The 12,076-nt window shown below is 32.3% G+C and overlaps 1 long non-coding RNA gene across 1 annotated transcript; it reads right to left on the bottom strand.

Moving 5' to 3' along the window:
* Positions 1-410: 410 nt before the first annotated feature.
* Positions 411-1,567, bottom strand: LOC146918208 (uncharacterized). The gene is made up of 2 exons (XR_015014274.1): positions 1,426-1,567; positions 411-1,039 (listed from the first exon to the last, which is right to left on the bottom strand). It is a non-coding gene; the product is annotated as an uncharacterized LOC146918208 (long non-coding RNA).
* Between the last annotated feature and the right edge of the window lie 10,509 nt (positions 1,568-12,076).

Below are 12,076 nucleotides of genomic sequence, written 5' to 3'. Positions count from 1 at the left end.
TGGATAAAAGTGAGTTAATGAATGTGAATATAAAAATTATTATATGTCAAAAGTTATATTAAAGATTAGTTTCAAGTTAGAATCAAAACATGTCAATAATCAATTTTGCACCTCCAGATTCAATGTTGCATCGTTTAAATTTGAAACCAAATATACACTAAGTATAATGACTCATTTGGTAATTGCTTCTTTCATTTTTACATGAATCCTATATCTTGTTCACTTAGATCGGTTAAAATCTACCAATTAAACTACCAGTTTATTTCCCATTTCCCAAATAAAAACCGTCAACCACGGAACAAATTGAATTTAACATTTCATACTTGGGAACAATTAAATTAAAAATCAGTTTTTTTTAGAAACAATTAAATAAAAAATCATCAAACAAATTAATAATCAAACAAACGATGTGCCAAAAATAAGTAGTTGAAAGATTTTTTAGTGCAACAATATCCGGAGTATTACTAAAGACATACATCATTACTTATAGACATATGAAATTCAATATGAGAATTTGAAACATCACTATGGGCTATGGCTAAATTATTATCTCAATATCATTATAACACTATATTCTTGTTCATTCAAATTCTTCCAATTAGCCCTTTTTTCCCAGCTGTGATTATCCCAACTATGATAGAAACCATCAGGTTTTACCAGCCAATAAATTATGCCTTTCTTCACGTCATATTCGGCATCTCGTGCAACAAAAGCACCTTGCAAATTTTTCCATGTCACAAGGCATACAGTATCTGCGAGATAGTCGACAATAATTTTAGCAGCTCCCGTGAAGGTTCCACTTGCGCCACAGTGAAAGTGTACCGTATGTGCACCCACTGATGTACGGATATAAACAACACTTAGCCCAGCATTACATGACAATGATAAAGACAATATAAGAGCAATGAGGAGGACCACATAGTGTGATGTTAGCATTTTCAGACTCATTTATTTTCTCTTAGCTATCAAATTTTGTGTTATACTTCTTGTATCTGCTGCAGTCACACAATAATTCGCGCCAGCAACTTCAACAAATGATCTACAAATAATGTTAAAATAGTTAAAAGATAATAATTGAAAAATACTTCTATAATTGTCACATGATGTTGCAAAAAGCTATTTTCCAGAAACATAAAACAGACATTCAGCCCAAATACATATGCCCACAAAATCAGCATTTCGTTACTAGCAAATTTAAATTATTAGATCATATGGAAACAATTTCACATTATCAAAATGTGGAACTCAAATCTAAGATTTTTCTAGCTAATCAATACTAAAAAAATAGATTGTTCGGTATTTGATGTAACTGTTAACAGCAGACTTGTTACGCACAATACATTCTAATGGTCTCTACGATTTACTTTTACTATAAAATCTAGAGAAGAAGAAATGCATATACACTTCAAGCATGAATTAATTTACCTCACTTCAGCTTCTAACTTGTGTATACTATATCCAAGTTTTGCTTCAATCATGCTAACACATAATTTCCACCTCTAAATCAGTTTAAAATCAATTCATTCTCCTTCTTCTTTGTTAATAATCCCATCACCATAAAAATAGACTTCTTCCCAGCTAAGACTGAAGTCAAGGTAACACAAATTAATAATTTGATACTCAAAATAAACTAGAATTTTGTATCAAATCAAACCACCTTCAATATTCAAAATGTGAATGTTTAATTTAACAGCAATTAATTTTTCAAATTATCATGTTCACTTGTTTAGGAAAGAACAATGAGCAACCGGCCAGTTGTGAGGTCGCACATGAGATGAGACAAATTAAGGCACTAGGTGTAAAATTGAGTCTATGCTCTTTCAATATTGCATCATTATTTTTCTTTTCCAGAAGCTTATAATTTTATAATATTTAATGACGGGTTCCAAGAGTCCATATGCTCATTCATGCAAGAAATCATAAGGAAATTCAATGCTTATATGAGCTAGTGAATACTCACAATAAGATAATTATTATGAATCATAGAAGCATTACCGCTTATATAGAGATCCCAGATGACTAGAATAACTATAATACACCAAATGTATGCTATCTAAAACCTATTACAGTTAGTTACAACTAACTAACTAGATAACTTGTGGAACAAGTTATCTATACAACTAACTCTTGGTTTCCTTTATTTTTTCATTGTGTAATAATAGTTACATCAACCATACAATAACACTACTACCAAACAAACTAATGGATTATACCTAAAAGACCCCTTCTAGAATAAATAAATAACTAAGTCATTATTCTCTTATCCTTAAGGATCCTATCATCTCATCCAAAGCATCACATCCCACTGGATGCATGTTTGGTATCACCAACTGTAATACCAAACAGACGCTTAGTTATACTCGAGGCTAAAGATCGCAAGTGTGATGGATTATGTGATGATGTTGTTGCTGCTGCTGAAGACATACGATTATCGATTTGAGAGCAGTATTTCAATGTATACTTTCCTGATGGATGGTGGGGATTAACATTAAACACTGGTGAAATTGGTAGTCCCACTACTTGAACATGGGAGATGCTGCACCATAGTAATCAAATATATCATTGTTGGAAAATATGTAACAATTTTTTGTTCTGAATTGACAAAAATTAAGAACATGCAAAAAAGAAGTTATTAACATTCAGGTAGAAGATGATTAGGCTCATATCTTTAATGAGCTTTAGTTGATGTGTATTACCTCGTAACCTCAAGAATGGTTGTAAAATGGACATTTCTGTCACTTTAATCACCATACTATATTACTATTTTAAACAACGTCTCTATAGTTCACACTGAGATACGATTGTGCTCACATAGTTCACACTGAGCTTTACCGCTCACAAATGACGATTCCAACTTAAAAATATCCACTTACTTACCAAATTTTTTATCTCTTTCCAATTCATTACTAAGATCATTTTTTTTATAGGCACATGTAGGGGAGACATGGTTGGCCACACCTTTCTTTGCTTCCTTAAATTGTTTTCAAAGCTATGTTCTCCTATTTAAGCCAAGTCCTTACTCTCCAACTAATTAGTTATTTTAACTACAAATCTTTAGGCTCTATTAAAACATATGTCTTCCTCATATATAGAAGTATTTTCAACGACTACTTAACCACTATGATGCCCTATTTTCAGTTCTATCCCCGGGCTCCAATGTATTCTGAATGTTTTCTTCAAGGCTGTTAATGGTGGATGCAGTAATGGCTCCAATGATGCAGTTTTTGGCACAAAGAGTGAGATCAAAAGCTAGTACAGCATAGACTTTATGTTGCTCCTTGTTGAAACTTATAATCGTATCAAAGATACAAATTATAAAATCCTAATTACCAAAGCATACATAATAGAAATTAAATCGCTTACCGAATTGGTACCAATACCGAGAAACAGCGGATAAACGAACAAGGTCAGAAGGATCGATCATCCAAATAGGTGAGAACCTTAATTGACATGTCAGGTCCAAGACATTGTATGAAATCTAGTTTGGTTTTCACTTCAGAAGTGTTCCCACATATCAGAACACAAACAGGTAAATCTCAATGCCACCCACCAATAATAATGTTTTGAAAGCATAAACTGGAGGAATACAAGGAAAATGTCTCTTTTATATATTAAAAAAATCCTTTTGCAAATAAATTATCAGCTCAAAACATGATTGTTGAAAAATTTAACAAACATTACAAAATGATCACATGAAAATTTACAAGAGAGAAAACGAATCCAAAGAAAAATGGGAATTTTGGTTTTGAAAAGGCAAGTTGGTGTTCATAGCCATCAGGGCCGGCCCTAGGCATAGGCCGGGGGTGCGACGGCCTAGAGCCCTTGCCGGTAAGGGGGCCCTAAATTTTGTTTTACGGCAGAGGGTGTAAATAGAAATATTTGATTTTTGGGGGGTGTGTATATCAAAGTTTAGTAAAAGGCCCAAACATGTTGAAAGGCTGTGCTGAAGCCTGTTAATGTGTATGACCCTTTTATCTCATTCTGCTATATATACCCGCTTATATACAAAGATTTCTATATACACCCTCCTATAAATTTTTTAGTTTTCTTAATAATTTGCCAAAAAGATTATTATCGAATAAATTTGTGATATTTTTTGGGCCCTTTGTTTCTAATAATGTGCCTCGCTAATAGTAAATATATTGGTCATATTTATTATCTAAGAAATTGGAAATTTTATAACAAAACAAATTATATTTTAGTTGAAAATAAGCGTACTAGAGAAATTAATCTTAATGTTGTCTTTAAAATGTTCCAAAAAATTAAATTATATCATTATGCTAAATCATGTGAGACGAATTTAGGATCGTGTGGCTCACTCATCTTTTTTTGTTCTTTTTTGGTAGTAAAAAGCGGGGAAAAAACAAAAAGAATGCATGATAAAATCACAACAATGAGCTAAAACAAATTATAATGTATTATGTAAGGGACCCTTTTCTCATATTATGTCTAAGACCTGTAAAACTTTAGGAACGGCCCTGATAGCCATAAGCATGCATAGAGAGAGAGAGAGAGAGAAAAGAGAGAGTACCTTTCATGTTCAATCCGAGAAGCAGCTGAAAGAGTGGAATGGAAATGGGTTTTAATTTTAGTTATGTTAAGTGTTTATCTTGAAGTTGTTAATGGAATTTCCTAGGTGACTGGTTGGTAATATAGAGTGGAAAATAAAGACTAGTATGTTTTGTTCTTGTAATTAAATGGTTTGGATCACAATTCTGTTACATAGTTTGACTGGATTGTCCCCATTTCTATGCATGAACCTGTTCTATTACAACTATCATTAAGAATAAAGAGTGAATCTTGAAAGAGACGTTTACATTGTATATTAATAATAAATACCAACAAAATTTTACTTGGGTGAAAACTGTATTAGTATGATGGTGTTACTTCTATAGCTTAATATATGTTTCAAAATAATTAGTGATTTGCCAAAAAACGTTATTTTAAAATAAATTATCCATTTCATTTTTCAATGTAACATTAGTTACGTTTTTCAATGTAAACATACATTGATTTCATCAAATAAAATAGTGAGTGTTAGAGACAGTGTTAAAAAGTGAGTGTTGATAGCATTCCTCGTTTAGTTATCATAATAATGTTCATGACAATGGAGGGTGGAAAGCAACATTAATGTTCATGACAATGGAGTGTGGGAAGCAACATATTTGGTATTTCCTTGTCACAATAATATTTTTTAAAGAAGTTAAAATAATCCATCCAAATTGACTCTAGGAAGAAGCGAATCCGAGACCTTAAGAGGATCACACACCACCAAGACATAAGTATGTTAATAAGAGCTTCTTTTACCCTTTGTTCACCGGTCAAGAATTAAATTCGATGCATGAACCCCTCCATGTATAAATATTCACATGGACCGTAAATGAAAAGTCTATGTTGCCTCAATTAGACCAGATATATCTACCAGTACTATAAACAGTTGATAGTATTGGTAGATATGCCTGGTCTAACTGAGACAACATAGACTTTTCATTTACGGTCCATGTGAATATTTATACATGGAAGGGTCCATGCATCGAATTTTTTCTTCGACCAGTGAACAAAGTGTAAAAGAAGCTGATATTAACATATTTTTATATATTTAATGTGGAAATTAATTGAAGTATCAATATTATGGTTAATTTATTTATTAGAAATTAGATTAGTAATATTTCCTCCGTTTCAAAATGTCGCTTTAACCAATTGCATACATATTAAGGAATGCAATAATGTTGTCCAAAGATATGATACTTTTACTAAAATAGCCTCGCTAGTTATTGGTGCATTTGTCATGATTATAAATTAAAGTACAAAATGATACTTTGGAAGTTGTGTGGATAGTAATAATTAAGGGCACTATTTGAAAAAAGTAATTAATAGTACATTGAAAAGTGAGAGTGACATTCATTTTGAAACAAATTATTTTTGCTAAAACGACACTCATTTTAAAACGGATGGAGTAAATTTTAAATAAAACATTAAATGAATATGTAAATGTTTTTTTTTTTGGGCAAGCCAAAGTGATCCAAAAGCGGGTTAATGCCCAAATAAGAACTCAAGGGCTTGAAACCCTAATGTCTCACTATAAAAACTAACTTATAACCTCTTCATAGATACAAACTTTTATACCCTAAATATCTCACATATTTGACACATTCTTTCTCGTTCATTGAAATGTTGCAAATACCCCACCTCCCATCGAGCATGCACTTTATGAAATTGTAGAAATATAGTTGTAATAAGATTATTTAAATGTCTTCAGTTCCCAGCTTCTTTTTAGGGAGAGAAAGCCATTCTTCACCATTAGAGGCCGCTGGAACTTGGATTCAAGCGTGTTGATTATCGTCCATCATCATTCTTCTATTCTTTGTTAGTTACTTTAACAATGGGTAACTAATTTCTTTGTGTGGGACTAGATGTATGTAACTAAGATTTTAATATAGTGCTCTTTACCTGTCTCGTTGTATATAATATATTATTCAATATAAGCTTTGATTTAGTTTTATGTTTAATGTGTTTGTCGACATGCACTCTGGAAATAATTATTTGCTTTAGTCTAGATCATAATGCATATATATAGGGTTAGGTTTATGTTCATATTCAACTGTACCCTGAGACGTTAACTTTGGTGGACCATGTGAAATGAGTAACCCTAGATGTGAGTTTCCCCCCGCCAACCAACAAAGCATATGCTCAGAGAGTAACAATATAAATAGTTAATTTCATATGGTAATTACATATGGTTAAAATCTCTATGCTTCTTTCTCAATCATCATAATGCAATTGATGATCATAACAAATTGGCATGGGGATGGGCTTTAGATTAATTAGACAATAAATGAAAAAAATCCAGTAATTATGGATACCAAGATTTACACAACTTTAGTAATGTAAATTAAATGTCAAACACAAAAAACTTTGGCAAACTTTATTAGGATTAAAAAAATAAGGCACAAATGGGATTGGAGGCTATCTTTGAGCATTCGCTAAATATTTATCAGTACTGAATAGGGTCTAGATGCTTGTTTACTTGGATAAGTCACTCACTCGTTGTTGTAATGAAAGAAGGAATCTTAAAATGTCCCTTTTATAGTAAACTAGCCTAACATTTTTTTGTTATGGTATCTTAGTTGCACACATATCAACTAACTTTCTGGTAGTTAGTTGCACACTTTCAACAATAAAACCTAAATTTCGACAAAAAAAAAAACAATAAAACCTATACTATTTGAATTACATCACATCACACTCTCTTAAATAAAACTAACTAACCTATGTACTTCTAGCTTGTTCCTCATTTCTTCAAGCTTGCTTATCTACAAAGACTTTGTTAGAACATCTGCAAGTTGATCTTCTAACTTGCAGTGCTGCAATTCAAGTTTCTCTTTGCTTACTTCATCTCTAAGAAAGTGAAACTTAGTCATTTAACTACCCTTCATATGGAGTTCCTCCATCAACATTTCTTGTCATTGTACTTGGATAGCTACATATGTAATAGATACATATTGTGCCTTAACTAGATAATTCAACTAGATTTTTCTTCTTTGAACACCAAAAAAATGGGGCTTCTCCAGGCGTAATGACATAGTCGCTAGTACTCTTACTATCACCAGCATGTGCATTCGAATCTGAACCAAAGAAGTATCCTATCATACTTCTTTATTGTTCTTCTTTCTAGGATACATTAAACCAACGTTAATTGTTCCTTTACAGCACCTTAACACCCTCTTAGTTGCTACTAGGTGTGATTTTCTTTGCCTTTCCATGAACCTGCTTACACGTCCAACACTGTAAGCAATATCATGCCTCGTATTGCAGAGATATCTGCATTTTTAGATAGAGTCGCAGATGAACTATAGTTCATCGTGTTAAATATATCTTCAGTACATTAGTAGAATACTTCTTTTGATGAAGTAGTTTCCCTATATACCGTAACAAATTTCATACCCAAGAAATAGGACGGTTTTCTTAAGTTTGACATCTCAAACTTCACCTGCCTTTTGAACTCTTCAATCTCTTTCTTATTGTTGCATGTAACAAGAAAACCATCTATGTATAAGTAAATCAACTGAAGCTGAGTTGTAGTTGAACCCTTTGCATTTACACCATATTCAGTTGAACATTTCAGAAATTTTATTATACCAAAATTTTGGTGCTTGTTTCAACCCATACAAGGCTTTCTTAAGTTTGAACATTTTTTTCTTCAACCCTCTTCTTCTAAAAATCAGATGGTTGGTCGAAAAAAACTTCTTCCACTATTTGTCTTCACATCTATTTGACTCAATGCTCACCCTCTTTCACTTGATAGTGTTGCAACAAGTCTTATAGACTCAATTCTGGCAATAGGAGCATAAACTTCATTAAAGTCTAAACTAGGTTTTCGCAAAAAAAATATTTATTTATAAGTCAAACCTTATATATTCCAACATCACCATTTGGAATCAATTTTGTATTGAATATCCACTTCACTTCAATTGCTTTCTTCTAACCAAGAAGCACAACTAATGGCATGTTTCATTTTTCTGGTTTGATCTTAGCTCCTACATCATTGCTTTCTTCAAATTCACTCTATTAAGAGCTTCATTTAGTGTTATAGGTTCAACTTTTTCCATCAATACCAGATGCAATAGTTTACCATCTTCACCAAGTATTGGACCATCAAAATACTCGATATCTATTTTCTAACCATTATTTTGTTTTTACTTTTTTAAGAAAACAATTAAACAATGTGGTGGTTGAAACCTCGGTAATGTTCCGTATTTTTTTAATGGCAAATATTATATATCTGTATATATAACAAGGTAAAGACTCCTACAAGAATACAAACAAAATTATGAGTTTAAGTAGATGGAGTACTCAGGTCATGCAATATCAAATACAAAGAAACCCTCCCGCAGAAAAAAAAAAAAAAGAGCAAAAATTATAATAACACCAAAAAACCAACTAAAATCCTATCATGAACACCTAACCGTAGCTCAACAAGCGAAAACTAGGAACAAACCCGCTCAATCAACAAACCCCCTTGTGGAAAAACAGTGTGCCTTGTGTGTTGGAGGTCTTTGGTTGATTCCCATCTCCGCCAATTCCAATTTTTATTTTTAGGATTAACTCTGTCTTTGAATATCATAGCTCACACCCTTGCTGGGGTTGCCACATTGTCAGCTAGTCCCAATATTTATTATCATGTACCTCATTGTATAAACTCTCTTATTATTAATGAAATGCTATAAGCATACTCTTTTCCTTTCAATATATATATATATATATATATATATATATATATATATATATATATATATATATATATATATATATATATATATATATATATATATATATATATATGAACAAAATATACCTAGTAATAAGATCATGAGAAAGGCTCACATACTTTGTTTTTACTTCGTTATTTAACTAACCATAACACTGTTTGCCTTTCATATTTATGGAAGAAAATTATGATGAACGTGATCAGAATAGTCTGATCAAAAATCAAGAATTAATCGGATATCCAAAAAATTTGGAAAAATTAAATAAATGGGTTATCCCAGCTGTTCCTTCAAAACAAATTTATAAACAAGGAATGTTCGACATAATGTCTAGATATGCAATCAAGACTATGGAACAAACTGTTCAAGTTTCTGATAATAGCCAAATTATATATTTATTAAAGAAAAAAGACTTAGAATCTTTTAAAAATTACAATTTTATTCATGTTGGGTTAATACAAATTGCTATTAATCCATTAACTTTACTTGGATTAAATACCAGTCTCATGGCATATGTCAGAGATGGTAGATGTAATGATTTTAAACAATCTCTTGCTGCTGTGATAGAAACCAGTCTTTGTCATGACCCAGTTTATTTTGAAATAGCTCCCAATTTGAGTCTATCTTTGACTGATAAGCATTTATTTAATGCTTTACAAATGAATATGAAGGTGAGAAAAACACAAGAAGGGGGGTTGAATTGTGTTTTGGAAAATTCTTCGTTTCTCCTAAAAACTGAACACACTGGTCAGAAGCTATGTGAGACAGCTTCTGAAGTGGTAATCAGAATCTAAATGCAGCGGAATAAAACAGAGAGAGAGAAGAAGAACGACACAAACCAATTATACTGGTTCCTTCCACAAACCGGAAGTAGTCCAGTCCCCCTTGCACTTCCAAGGAGATTTCACTAAGAGTAATATCTGATTACAATTGCTCAAGCACACCTGCAAGAGACTTCCTTTGCTCAAGCACACTTTGCAAGAGTCTTCCTTTGCTCAAGAACACAATCAAGAGACTTCCCTGCTCAAGCACAACTACAAGAGACTTCTAACTAAACAAAATTACACAGAAAATTGTTTAAGGTTGAACACTTGATATACAATCAAAGGTGCTCACAATACAAATCAGATACAGACTCAATAACTTAAGAATTTCTAAGATGAAACTTTGAGACACAAAAATTCTAAGTGAATGCAGAACAATTTCAGCAGAGGTTTGGCACTTGTAAAAATGTTGTGAGTCTTTCGTTCAGCATTGCCAATTCTCTAAGTCTTCACTCCTTTATATAGAGGTGTGAAAGAGACGTTGTGAAATTTCCAGCACATCAAAGAGTCGTTGTTGAAGCTTGATCTTTCACCAATGATCTTTTGCCTGATTTGGTTGTTGTCCTATGAAGAAACAATTTGAAATCCATTCCTTATCCAAAGGAACATCTATGCAGGCGAAGCCGTATTCCGGAGCTGTTTTCTTGTCTTGTAACGTGGACACAAAACAGAGTAGTGGAGAAGGTGGTTGTACAGTTCGTACAAAGTACAATGTCAACGCTTTCGTCCAAAATTGCAAGCACGTGTCTTCAAACACCTTTGAAATGACCGTTGCAAAATTCCACTGATCTTTTGTTGTCCTTTGATGAATTTCGATCCATGACACAACTCTTGAATCCTTGAATTTCTCAAATTCAGTTGATCTTCAGCTTCTGGTGAAATGGCTTCTGATGAGGCACCTTCTGATAACGCAGCTTCTAATGATGCAACTTCTGATAACGCAGCTTCTGATGATGCAGCTTCTGGACCTCTTGTCTTCAGGAGCACTATTCTTCAGGAGCACTTTACCAACTTCAGGAGCGGCTTTACTTCAGAAGCGCTTATTCTCTTCAGGAGCAAGTTGCCTTCAGGAGCGTCTAAGCTTCAATTTTGTTGATTCCTTTTGCTCTTTATTTGCTCATTCAGAACCAATAAATGACGTAACTTTTTAATTATGGTCCTGTACACTTGAACAAATATTAGCTAGTCCAATTTACAATTTTTAATACCTTGTTATCATCAAAACTCTTTAAGGTTCATTGTTAAACACATTTTGTTCCAACAGAATATTCATACGAATGGTTATGATTTTAAAACTGGCAGTGAAATTATGGCTGTTTGTTACAGGGTTTATTATAAAGTTTTAAATACCTTAAATCCTAAAGCGAAACAAATAAGCTTCCATGGTACTACCACCCTTGTTCAAACAAATCTGTTAACATCTAATATTATATATATATATATATATGGTTTTTGTTTCCTTGCGGTGATCTATATCCATAATATAGGATTTTTTCTTATCCGCAAAATGAATATATTGATAGGAGAAAAGATCATATCTATATTGTTTTTTTTATTTTTATATTTTAATTTCTATTTCTAATAAGTCTCCTTCTTGTTCTTGTTTTTTGGAAAAAATTAATTGATTTTTTTCATATGAATCATATTGATCAACTAGAATATCATATTCTTCTAGATAATTTTGGATAGAGATATCGCCTATTATATCCAAAAATTCTTTTCTACATGAGTTGTAGTTATAAGAAATCGCTTGGTTTTTGTTTCCTTGCGGTGATCTATATCCATAAATATAGGATTTTTTCCTATCCGCAAAATGAATATATTGATATGCTTTTAAAAATAAACGGTTATATATACAAAATGCTAGAAATTTATATATATATGTTTTCCACACTACCCAAAAGTTCCTAGTCCCTCCCTGCCTTGAGGCTTTATTAGTATGATGGTGTTTTTTTTTTTTTGACCCAAGTATGATGGTGTTACTTC

This window comes from Medicago sativa, chromosome 6 (genome assembly GCF_051527215.1).
Source record: "Medicago sativa cultivar Bolivia chromosome 6, Bolivia_mono, whole genome shotgun sequence".
NCBI lineage: Eukaryota > Viridiplantae > Streptophyta > Magnoliopsida > Fabales > Fabaceae > Medicago > Medicago sativa.
Note: the sequence above shows the minus strand (reverse complement) of the source record. Positions and strands in the feature narration are given on the sequence as shown.